General features: G+C 38.6%; 1 pseudogene; it reads left to right on the forward strand.

The window, feature by feature from the left end:
- The first annotated feature begins 726 nt into the window (after nucleotides 1-726).
- On the forward strand, nucleotides 727-1328 carry LOC110210706 (histone H2A.Z pseudogene; annotated as a pseudogene).
- The last annotated feature ends 11765 nt before the right edge of the window (nucleotides 1329-13093 follow it).

Below are 13093 nucleotides of genomic sequence, written 5' to 3' on the forward strand. Positions count from 1 at the left end.
ACCCTGAAAAATAACTCAATGAGTTCATAGTAACAAAAACCCAAAACTAAATTAAGACTAAAAAATACAATAGAAACGAAGTGATTGCCCATCAACTAACTGGGGAATGGCCAAACAAATTGCGGTGCATAAATACAATGGGACCTTATTGTGCTGTAAGAAACAATGAATATATGAAATACTGCTTTTTTGTAAATTGATGCAGTATAAAGAAATAGAATAAAGAGAACATAACAAAATGATTTCAATAAGGTGAATGCAAATACTGCTAAAAAGTAGCCAATGAATTTCATTGCAACAGGGTAGATTGTAATACAATTGAAAGAGGGTTACATGTGGACCTGGTTTCAAAACTTATCTCAAATATCCTTGGGCCATATCCTTAAGCTCTCTGCTTTTGGCTTTCTCATCTGCCAAATGAGGTTGTCAGACCAGTTGACTTTTGGTGTCCTTTTCCACTCTAAATCTAAGATCCTTCAATCAACCTTGGTCCTAGGGAAAAGATAATGAAATCCACTTGTCTCACATATGGTAAAGAGGTGGAAGTGAGAGTATACACAATTATTCATGTGTTATCAGAGGGGTTTCATTGACAGGTGGTTTTACTTAACTGTTTTTCATTTCTAGGGAAGATTCAACTTGAATTGGGGATGATACCTTGGGAATTGTAATGTTAAAGATACATTGTCAATTCTTTTTAGAAATCTAATAATCGTGGCAGTTCGAATCGCGGTGCGCCAGAGCAGTAGCCGGCGACGGGATCTCTGCCCGGGTGTTTGCTGGGTCCATTCTCTGCCGTGAGCGTGTGTGCAAGAGAGTTTTACGCACAACTCGAAATGGCTGGCAGGAAGGCTGGGAAGGACTCCGGAAAGGTGAAGGTAAAGGCGGTTTCCCGCTCGCAGAGGGCTGGCTTGCAGTTCCCAGTGGGCCGTATTCATCAGCATCTGAAGTCCTGGACAATGAGCCACGGGTGCGTGGGAGCCACCGCCGCCGTGTACAGTGCGGCCATCCTGGAATACCTAACTGCAGAGGTCTGGAGCTGGCAGGAAATGCATCGGAAGACTTAAAGGTGAAGCGCATTACCCCTTGCCAATTGCAGTTCACCATTTGTAGGGATGAAGAATTGGACTCTCTCATTAAGGCAACAATTGCTGGTGGTGGTGTGATTCCACACATCCATATATCTCTGATTGGAAAGAAAGGACAACAGAAGACCGTTTAAAGAATGCCTGGATTCCATGTTATCTCAGGACTCTAAATACTCTTAACAACTGCCCAGTGTTGGTGATTTCCAGTGGACTGTATCTCTGTGAAAACCACAATTTTGCCTTTTTGTAATTCTATTTTGATTTAGAAGCTTACTTAGCTTTCCAGTCAACCAAATTTCTGCATTGAAGTCTTAACCATGTTTAAGTGTTACTGTGGCTTCAAAGAAGCTGTTGATTCTGAAGGAGTGGGTTTTGATTGAGTTGACTGTTTTTAAAAATCTGTTTGGATATTAATTGTGATGCAGAAGTTACAGTAACAAACATTTGGTTTTGTACAGACTTTTATTTCCACTCTGGTGAATAAGTTCGATAAAGGTCATATCTAAAACAACAACAAAAAAATCTAATAACCATTCATCCATATCATACCCTAGTGTCTTATTAACACCTCCATTAATTATTTGATTACATTAAGTTATAAGGTACTAGAGTACTGAGTAAATTAGACAGATGATTGGAAAAGTAAAATTTGATGAAGTAGGGCAGTAGGGAAGTATGGCAGACTCAAGAAGATCAAACAATAGATGGAATGCTTTGGAGGCAGTCCCAAAGCAGCTACGTGTCTGATGGAGCAGACAACTGAGGCAAACTGTCTTATTCATTCCTTCAGCCAACACCAATTAATTGCAGGATTAGTTGCAGAGTTGTATACTAGGAACTTGAGGAGACAAAATTCAAGTATGGTAAGGTCCCTGCCTTCCATAGAGTTTATGGTCTAGTAAGCAAGTAAGTAAATTACAAAATTTTACATGACAAATGCTTTTGAAAGTTGTTAAACACAATGGTCCAAGGCCAACTCTTGTGTCCTTCAAACTGGCAAAGAGTTAATGTATGTTTCCAAAGTTGTAAGAAATTGTGATATGATGGAATAAAAACAAAAACCCCAAAATACTGCATTTGTTGTCAAGAGATCTAAGAACAAACCTCAGCTTCTGAGCTTCTGGTAATTAACTCAATCTCTGCTACTTTTAGTTTCCTTATTTGTATAATGGAGATGACATCTGCCTTGACCATCCCCATAAGGTTGTAGTCAGAATCAAATGAGGTAATTCTTTACTGAAGTAGGGTGCATCAGTCAGGCTTTCATTCAAAGCTGTTGTTACTTACTATGTGACTCTAAGCCAGTCACTTAACCTCTCTTAAACTAACATTCTTCTGATTGTAAAATGAGAGTAATACTACCTGTCCTACCTACGTCATGGGGATATTAAGAAGGAAGTGATAGGCTTGCCTCAAAGCTGAGTATATATTGGGAACACTAGCTTTTATGAGTTCAACTCTGAAGAAACTCTGAAAGATGAGTCTAATAAGAATGCTTGGTGGAAAGCAGCCATATGTGGAGAGGAGGAGGGAGAAGCCTCTTTGCAGCATGGCCACTGGGAGAAGACTTAACTTCACTGTTTCCCAACCTATCCATCTGTAAAATTACTCTTCTTGTTATTTAACATTTCTAAAGTGCTCACAGTGTGCTGCGCATTGAACAGAACACATAAAAAGACACTGCCCATGCCCTCCAGGAGCGCAATGATGCTTTGCTCCTACTTCTGGGAATATCTTGAGGCTTGAAATAACATCTTAAAAGTGCTGAGGGCTATTCTAAAGAAATGTACTGTATAATTACAAATATTATTATAGATGAATGGACTTGTTCCATTAAACAGTGCAATGGGTTACCAAAGGAGTTTATGGAACCTGTTTCCCTGTAGAGTTTTAAAAAGAAAATAGATGTACGTCTAACTCAGGTGTTTAGGGTGTGGTTGTGTCTGGAGGCAGAAGGAAAAAACAAATGAATTCTCAAAGGATTCCTTCTGGAAGAATCTCATGGTCCTACAAATTATAAAGTAGGCATTTCACAATTATCCAGTAGAGAATACCTATGCAGCAGGCTAAATCAGATAATCTGTTACAAAATCAGCAGGAGGACAGAAAATCTTGGAGAGATGTGACATAATTCTTACAGTTAAAATATCAATGTAGCCAAATATTATTGCCAATATTGAAAGCAAAAGAATGTGTTTTTTGGACAATGTACTGGAGTTGGAGTCAGGACAATCAGTGTTTGTTCTCTCAATAGTTGTGAATCCCTAATCAAGGACTCAGCTTCCTCATCTTTGAAATGGGGATAATAATTCATGCAGTACTTATCATACTGGGCTATTGTGAAGTTTAAATGAGATACATGTGTGTAAAGACTTTTATATACCTCAAAGTGATATAGAAATCTCAGATGTTAGTAATTGCCACTTTCTCTAGATTGTAAATTCTCTGGAGAGAAAGACTGTCCTTTTCAAGTTTTATCTCCCTCAGACACAGGGAGTATCTTACATATAGGACCATAAGATCATAGATTCAGAGTTAGAAGGGACGTGAGAGGCCACTGAGTCTAATCTCATTTTACAGATAAGGACTCTGAGACACAGAGAGATTAAGTGACTTGCCCAGGGTCACACTGTTAGTACACGCCAGAGGTGAGATTTAAATCCTAGTCTTCCTAAATCAAATCCAGTGCCCTGTGGTTGGTATGCCTTTTTCTGCCCCTGGGTTCACCAGGAAGCCATATCAACCAATATAGCCGGAAGCTAGAAGGAAGCATTATTGAGGAAGGCACAGCTTAGGCCTTGTCCCATACCCCAAGGTAAATCAAGTATTGGCTATGTTTCATTTTAAGAAATGTGGAGGATGAGGAAAGGGAACAGTGGCTGATAGATATTGATCCCTGGCTTCATTTAAGTCTCAATTAAAATTATACCTTCCATAGGAAACTTTCCCTAAATCCTCTTAAATTCAGTGCTTTCCTCTTAATTATGTCCTATTTATCCTGCGGATGGCTTATTTTGGCTTGTTTTGTATGTATTTGTTTATGTTATTTCCTCCATTGGATTATTAGCAAATTGAGGGCAGGGACTGATTTTTGCTTCTTTTTGTATCCCTTGTGTTTAATTAATGTTTATTGAATTGAATTAAATGCAATCTTATGGTAGCAAAGTCCTATGGCTTTTTCTAAATGATCTTTTTGACATAGGTACTACTAAGAGGAAAAAGAAAAAAAAAAGAATAGTTTTGCCTCCCTTTCTCCCTGAAAAAGAAAGGATTCACTTTAAAGGAAAAGAAGAGAGGGATGGGGAGGGTGAAATCATGGATCAGAACAAACTCTACTAATCTTAAGCTTTTTTTCCCCAATTTTGATAGCAATGAGTCTCAGATCTTAACCACATGGTCAATAAAGAGGAGGATGAAAAAAGTTTTCAATTCACAGTAGGTTTTCTGATGCAATGTGGTGACAAGGAAATAGAACAGTATCAGGAATATTGGGGATAGAGAACAAATAATGACTCTATCACAATCAAAAATTTCTCATCACACATAAGGGCCATCTATAGTAAATTGGCTAGGAGGTCATAAACCTCTTACATGCAACCTATTGAAGGATCTGTCAGGCCTGCATAACCTACAGCCCGAGGTCTGCTTGTGGCACACCAAAGGATTTTGGGCAGCCCATAAAAAATCTAGAGGAAAATATCCTTTTTATGTAGAGGAAATCCCTTGGCAGGCTGTAGGCTATATAAGCCTGATCTAAGTCAACCAATGATTCTCTTTCTTATACACATTCACCATAGTTCTATTATCAATGTTTTTATCTCCCCTGTGCTATTAGAAACCAAGGAACTTCCCAAACAATATCACTCCTTGCCCCTCCAAGTCCATTTTAAAAAAGTATCATCTGATTCATTCAAGAGGAAAGCAAGCCTGACACTTGAAGGTAGGACCTAAGCCATTTCTTCAGGGCGTATGAAGCTCTCTGAAGCATCAAGGGGTTTATGGCTTCAGTGATTCTGGGCCAGAAAAGGAATAAGGAAGGATAGAGGGGGCCAGAACTAAGTCCAGAAGCAGTCCTGAAGCTTAACTGTTACTTATTCGCAGATATCTTGTGATGCTTGCAAAAAACTCCACTCTGCCTAGTTTCTATGAACAATGACCACCAAAAACATAGACCTTGCAAGGTCATAAAGACCTAAGGGGAGAGCCTGCTTTAGATCTCCCAGATATGTAACCTAGTCAAGACCCACTTAAAAGAGGAGGATTTTGGAAGGTGGCACAGAAATGGCAAGGATTCACCTGAGCTCTCCCCCAAACTCCTCCAAATACATTTAAAAATAACTCCAAACAAATTCTAAAGCAGAACCCATAAAAAGACAAAGTATAAGAAATTTCCTGCCCAAGATGACCTGGAAGGTCTACAGGAAAAGTCTGCAGCACCAAGGTGAGAGAAGAGCACAGTCCAGCACAGGCTGAGCCAGCACAGACCTGGCCCTAGCAAACTTAGAGCAGGCCGGGGGGGGGGGCGGTGGCTACTGAATCACTGGCAGCAAAGGTGGTTTCTAGACTTCTCATCACACAGATGCCAAAGACAACTTAGAAGGGCAACAGTAAAGTTCTGTCAGACCCGGGTGAAATAGGAACGCAGTCCAGTGCAGACCATGCCAGCACAGTCTGGCCCCCCAAACCAGGAACAGGCCTTGGGAGTGACTGAATCATTATCATCAGCAGCAGCTGCTTGCAGAGCTTTCAGCCCACAGAGGTAAGGGAGTCAATCAACTAGTCAAAAGGAGATTACAGGAGTCTCTTTTCTGGCACTGAGGCAGGACTCTATTGCTTTACCCATACTTGGATCCGGGATGCAGTGCTGGGTGGCAGTGCCAGGGTGGGGAGGAGCACTTGTATAGTAGATCTTGTGGCAACAGTGGAGAGGGCACCCCCTTCACAGTTTCAGGGCAGAAAAGAGTGTTTGTGATCAGTCACAGACCAGAGCACAGGCAAGGAGAGGAGTGAATCCCTCTCCTTAGATTGTATCACCTTGGAAGATATGAAAACTTCCAATCCCTAGAAGTATCTCTGAAAACAGCTACATAAAACCCCTAAAGTTTGGGACAGTGTGTCCTCCACCCCAGAAGCAAAGCCCTACCTTAACAAGAGTTGAAAAGTCAACTAATAGGCTAGGAAAATGAGTAAACAACAGAAAACAAAAATTGTGACTATAGAAACTTACTTTGGTGACAAGGAAGATCAAAACACACACTCAGAAGAAGACAACAAAGTCAAAGCTCCTACATCCAAAGCCTCCAAGAAAAATATTAATTGGTCTCAGGCCATGGAGGAGTTCAAAAAAGATTTTGAAAATCAAGTAAGAGAGGTATAATAAAAATTGGGAAGAGAAATGAGACTGATGCAAGAAAATCATGAAAAATGAGTCAAGAGCTTGGTAAAGGAGACACAAAAAAATACTGAAGAAAAAAGCACCTTAAAAACCAGACTAGGCCAAATGATAAAAGAGGTCCAAAAAGCCAATGAGGAGAAGAATGTCTTAAAGGGCAGAATTAGCCAAATGGAAAAAGAGGTCAAAGAGCTCACTGAAGAAAATAATTCCTTTAAAATTAGAGTGGAGGAAATAGAAGCTAATGACTTCATGAGAAATCAAGAAATCATAAAACAAAACCAAAAGAATGAAAAAATAATAGACAATGTGAAATATCAAACTGAAAAACAACTGACCTAGAAATTAAATCCAGGAGAGATAATGTAAAAATTATTGGACTACCGAAAAGCCATGATCAAAAAAAAGAGCCTAAAAATCCTCCTTCAAGGGATTATTAAGGAAAACTGCCCCGATATTCTAGAACCAGTGGGTAAAATTCAAATTGAAAGAATCCATTGATCACCTCCAGAAAGAAATCAGGAAATGAAAACTGTCAAGAATATTATAGCCAAATTCCAGAGTTTCCAGGTCAAGGAGAAAATACTGCAAGCAGCCAGAAAGAAACAATGTGGATATCTTGGAACCACAATAAGGATAACAAAGGATTTAGCAGCTTCTACATTAAAGGACCAGAGGGCTAGGAATATGATATTCCAGAGGGCAAAACAGCTAGTTTTACAAACAAGAATCACCTACCCAACAAAATTGAGTATAATCCAGGAGGGGAAAATGGACATTCAATGAGACAGAGGAATTTCAAACATTCTTGAGAAAAGATCAGAGATAAGTAGAAAATTTGACTTTCAAATACAAGACTCAAGAGAAGCATGAAAAAGTAAAGAGGAAAGAGAAATCATAAGAGACTTATTAAACTGTTTACATTCCTACATGGGAAGATATTTATAACTCATAAGATCTTTCTCATTAGTAGGATAGTTAGAAGGAGTATATATAGAAAGGGGGCCACATACATAGACAGTGTGAGTTGAATATGAAGGGATAATATCTAAAAAATAAAATGGAAAAAAAAAATACCAAAAGAAAGGGAAAGGGAGAGGTAGAGTGTGGTAAATTATCTCACATAAAACAGGCAAGAAAAAGCTTTTCCAGTGGAGGGGAAGAGTGGGGAGGAGGGGAACTGAGTGTACCTTGCTCTCATCAGAATTGGATCAAAGAGGGAATAGCATACACACTCAATTGGGTATAGAAATCTATCTTACCCTACAGGAAAGTAGCAGGGAAGGGGATAAGAGAAAAGGAGTTGATAGAAGAAAGGGCAGATTGGGGGAGGGGTGGTCAGAAGCAAAACATTTTTGAGGAGGGACAAGGTGAAAGGAGAGAGAGAATAGTATAAATGGGGCAGAGGGGGGGAATAGAATGGAGGGAAATACAGTTAGTCTTTCACATGACTTTTATGAAGGTGTTTTGCATGACTACACATGTATAGCCTATATTGAATTGGGGGCAGGGAGAGAGAATGTGGAACTCAAAGTTTTAAAAATGAATGTTAAAATTGTTTTTACATGTAACTGGGGAAAATAAAATACTATTTTTTTTAAAAGAGGAGGATTTTGGATGACTCAGGAAATGGGAACCATCAAGATACCCAAATGGAGAATATAGGTTCCCCAAAGCCTGAAAAAAAAAACCAGTCTAACTTTCTAGCCTCATCTAATATCATCACCCTCTCTCTGCTCTACAATCCAGTCACAATTTACTATTTTCAGATATTTCACATTACTCTCTATTCAACATATATTTGCCTGCCAGACTGAACTACTTTTTGATCTCCAAATTCAATGTAGACTCATAGATCTAAAGTTAGAAGTGCCTTCATGGGAGGTGGGGAGGGGCGGCAGCATCTCCACTCTTCTTAATCTATATCTCGCCATTGAGGCCCAGAGGGCTCCAAAGGAGAAAGTGAGGCTGGTGACTTTGCACAGCCTTCCCTTACTTAAATCCAATTCACTTGCAAGTCATGGCATCACCTTCCTGATGTCATGGTCACTTTTCCGGAATGAAGGGCAAACAACAACAGCCTTCATAGGATATTCCCTTCACTTTAAAAATGAGGACCCAGAAGGGTCAAGTAACTGACCCAGATTATACTAGTAGTAATTATAAGATGTGGAATTTGAACTTAGGACCCATATTTTTTTCCACTGTATTACACTAGTATATCTCCTTCCTTGCCAGTACCTTTGAAGAAGCTGTCCTACATGCCTATAATTCACCACTTCTTCATTAGGAAGGAAGGAAGGAAGGAAGGAAGGAAGGAAGGAAGGAAGGAAGGAAGGAAGGAAGGAAAGAATTGGAATTCCATATCTTTCTTCAAAACTCAGCCTATGTGCCACTTTTTTTGTGAAGAATTCCCTTATTCTTCTGATTGTTAATGTTCTCTCCCTTCTTAAGTGTTTCAAAGCAATTCATCTTATATGTACCCTACCATCTTGAGAATCAGTAGGGCATACCTTAGGGTCAGTAAGTATTAATTAAGCACTTACAATGTATCAGGCACTGTAGTAAGCCCTATGGATAAAAAAAACAAGGCAAAAAAGCCCCTGACCTTAAGGGACTCATTCTAGTGGGAGAGATGACATGCAAATAGCTAGATACATCCAAAATATATAAAAATCAGGTGAAAGGTATTTTCAGAGGAGAAGGTACTAGTAGCTAAGGGGTTTTGGAAGGCTTCTTGACGAATAAAAGAACTTAAGCTAGAAGAGATCTAGGCAAAGTAAGAGGTAGAGGTGAGGGTATAGAACATTCCAGTTTAAAGAAATGATAAAGATGGAAGATGGAATGTTATATTTGAGAAACAACAATTAGGGTTAGGGGAACAATTAGGCCAGTGCATCTGGATCATGGGGTATAAAAAGACTGGAAAAGTAGGAAGGGGCTAGTTGGTTATTAAAAGCTTGAAATGTCAAACAGTGGATTTTCCACTTGATCCTGGAAGTAGCAGGGATCCAATTGAGTTTACTTAAACAGAAAACTGACATGGTCACTACCGTGCCTTCAGAAAATCACTATGACAGCTGAGTGCAGGAAGGACTGAAATGAGGAGGGACTCAAGTAAAGGAAACCTAATAGAAAGTTATTGCAACAATACAGATGAGAGATGATAAGGGCCTAATCTGACTATTGGCTGTTGAAGAGGGAGTATGTAAGAGAAGATGTAGAGCTAGAAACAACTGGACTTGACAACAGATTGGATGTATAGGGTTAGTGAGAAAGAAAATTCAAGGATGACAGATTCTTAACTGAGGTGATTGAGAGGATGGTGGTGATTTTTAACTTCTGTTGCCTAGCATAGGACTTTTTTGAATCATAAACACTTAATAAACTTTTGCTGGAATGAATTGAATCCTACGGGGAAAAAAAGATTATAGCAGTAGGACACTGGGAAAGGCTAATTCTAAACATGGTAGAGAACATGATACATGGTATATTTGTACACTTTATGCACTTATATATTTGTCTGGAGCACATAAGAAAAGGCCTGGAAAAGTAGGTATTTAACAATCAAGCTGCTAAGATTATTAAAAATAATTTAATCTTGATGATTCAGGGGAATCATCATGATCTCACTCTGTCATGCTATAGATGCCATTGGGTATTAAGAAGCAAAGGCCTATCTCCTCTCCCTGCTGACACTTTTAAAGGGGAGTTCATCTGGCATTTACTCAAACACAAATTGGCAAACATCATAAAAATTGAACAGTTTCACCAACATCAAAAGCTGTTTAGAAAATGAGTCCTTTGGAAAAGTTGCACAACTCTTCTGCACCTTCATCATTTGCTGATTCTAATACTGTGGCTTACATTGAAATGCCAAAGCCACCTTTCCCAAAATATTTGTGGCTTAGTCAACTACATTTATTTATCAATTTCTTTTCCTTTTTAGTGAGCATTGGGCTAGGCATTTTGCACATCTATTGATCTCTTTACTGAGAAGCGCTGATATAAAACACAACCCAGGCACTCTAATTTAGCCCTAGACACTGGACTTGGGAATCCTCAACTGCAACAGATTTCATCAGCTGTCTCTGTTTTTAAGCTTTCAAGTCATATTAGTCTTTAGAAAAATGTTTGTTATAGGTAAGTGGAATGAGGACATGAGTAATTTCCATTGCAGCAGGGTTGTCTCTCCCCCCCCCCCAGGACTTATAAGATTATATACTAGGAACAGTCGTTGGAAGTGACTACCTGCCCATCCTTCTCCTACCCCCAACTTCTTTCAGAGCTCTCTGGAAAATCTTCTGTATATAAGCCAGGCCAAATGTTAGAGAGAAATATGGGAAACAGGAAGACAAGTAGGGAAAATGCACAGAGAGGCCACTCAAAACCCGTAGGCTCACTGAGAGGTACTGAACAAGTGAAAGTAATATTGGGAGGGATTTAGGACGGCACTGAGGGAAGACAAAAGGATATGGTATGTACTTACTAGGACCTGAAGTGTGTTGGAAAATAGACATCTCTCAGAACAATCCCAGAAAGAACAGATTCTCAAAGTTGCCTAAGAAAACTATTTGGGGTTAGGGTGAGTCAATGATACCTAGGTAAAAGAAGAGAATTGTTTTAATACCTAGGAGGCGTTCTGATTCAGGTATTGAAAGAGCTGAAAGGTTTTGAATAGTATATCCCTGCATATGAAAGAGCTATAGTAGTGACACATGAAGGTCAAAATCTACAGTAGTCAGCATCTGGGAAGGACATCTATCATAGTGAGTAACCAATAGGTAAATTCACAATGAAAAGCGATGATGGAAAAGGTAAGTGGGGAAAGTCTCTTCCTCTATTATGAATTTAGGTGTGAGACTTTTCTGTGTCCTTTATTATAAAAATAAAATATGTTCTCATGTTTGGTGCCTTCAATCAATAAATCAAACAAGTATTTATTAAATACCTACTATGTGCTAGGCATTGAGGTTACAATTACCAAGTATAAAACAATCCCTACTGACAAGGATATTATATTCTAATGAGGAAGACAACCAGTAAATGTATGTGCATACACACACGTATATAATGAACAAATACAAATATATACAAATCAAAATAGTGCTAGAGGGAAGGGATTAGGAGTGTTGGGGATCAGGAAAGGCTTAATGCAAGAAGGAAGAGGCATGATTAAAATATTTGGGTGAAAACCAATGAAGATTGAAGCAAAAGAGATGTTTTCATTGGAGCATATTACATTTCAGCTGAAGGGAAAAAAGGGAAATAAATGAGGATTTAACAAAATAGATCACAAGATTGCATGACAAGATTTAAAGAACAACTATAAAGAGAATAAATACAAATAAAGAGAATATTGTTAATTATAAAGTAGTTCAAGAGGTATGGCAATAGTACCTGAGGGGAATCAGGAAAAGATTCATGGAGAAAGTGGTTGAGATACCATTTTGAAAGAAGATTGTGATTCTATGAGGCAGACATATAATTTTTTCCCCTCCAACTACTCTAATACTGACAAAGGTCTCCTGAGTTACAAATATCATCTTTCCATGCAGGAATGTAAACATTTCAATCTTAATAAGTCCTTCATGATTTCTCTTTCCTGTTTACCTCTTCATGCTTCTCTTGAGTTTTGTATTTGAAAGTCAAATTTTCTATTCAACTCTGGTCTTTTCATCAAGAATGCTTGAAAGTCTTCTATTTCACTGAATGTCATTTTTTTCCCCTGAAGGATTATACTCAGCTTTGCTGAGTAGGTGATTCTTGGCTGGAATTCTATCTCCTTTGCCTTCTGGAATATTCTATTTCATTTCCTGCAGTTCCTTAATGTAGAAGCTGCCAAATCTTGTGTTATCCTGATTGTATTTCCACAATACTTCAATTGTTTCTTTCTAGCTGCTTGCAATATTTTCTCCTTGACCTGGGAACTCTGGAATTTGGCTACACTATTCCTAGGAGTTTTCCTTTGGGGATCTCTTTCAGGACATGATTGGTGGATTCTTTCAATTTTTACCCTATTTTACTCTCTGGTTCTGGAATAGCAGGGCAGTTTTCCTTGAAAATTTCTTGAAAGATGATGTCTAGGCTTTTTTTTTATCATGGCTTTCAGATAGTTCAATAATTTTTAAATTATCTCTCCTGGATCTATTTTCCAGGCCAGTTGTTTTTCCAGTGAGATATTTCACATGGTCTTCTATTTTTTCATTCTTTTGGTTTTGTTTTACAATGTCTTGATTTCTTATAAAATCACTAGCTTCTACCTGCTCCATTCTAATTTTTAAGGAAGTCTTTTCTTCAATGAGCTTTTGGACTTCCTTTTCCATTTGGCCAATTCTGCTTTTGAAGGCATTCTTCTCCTCATTGGCTTTTTGGACCTCTTTTGCCATTTGGGTTAGGCTATTTTTTAAGGAGTTATTTTCTTCAGTATTTTTTTGGGTCTCCATTAGCAAGCTGTTGACTTGTTTTTCATGATTTTCTTGCATCACTCTCATTTCTCTTCCCAGTTTTTCCTCTACTTCTCTTACTTGCTGCTCAAACTCCTTTTTGAGCTCTTCCATGGCCTGGGATTGATTCATATTTTTCTTGGAGGCTTTGGATGTAGGAGCTTTGA

This window comes from Phascolarctos cinereus, unplaced genomic scaffold (assembly GCF_003287225.1).
Source record: "Phascolarctos cinereus isolate Bilbo 61053 unplaced genomic scaffold, phaCin_HiC Scaffold_9;HRSCAF=440, whole genome shotgun sequence".
Classification (NCBI taxonomy): Eukaryota; Metazoa; Chordata; class Mammalia; order Diprotodontia; family Phascolarctidae; genus Phascolarctos; species Phascolarctos cinereus.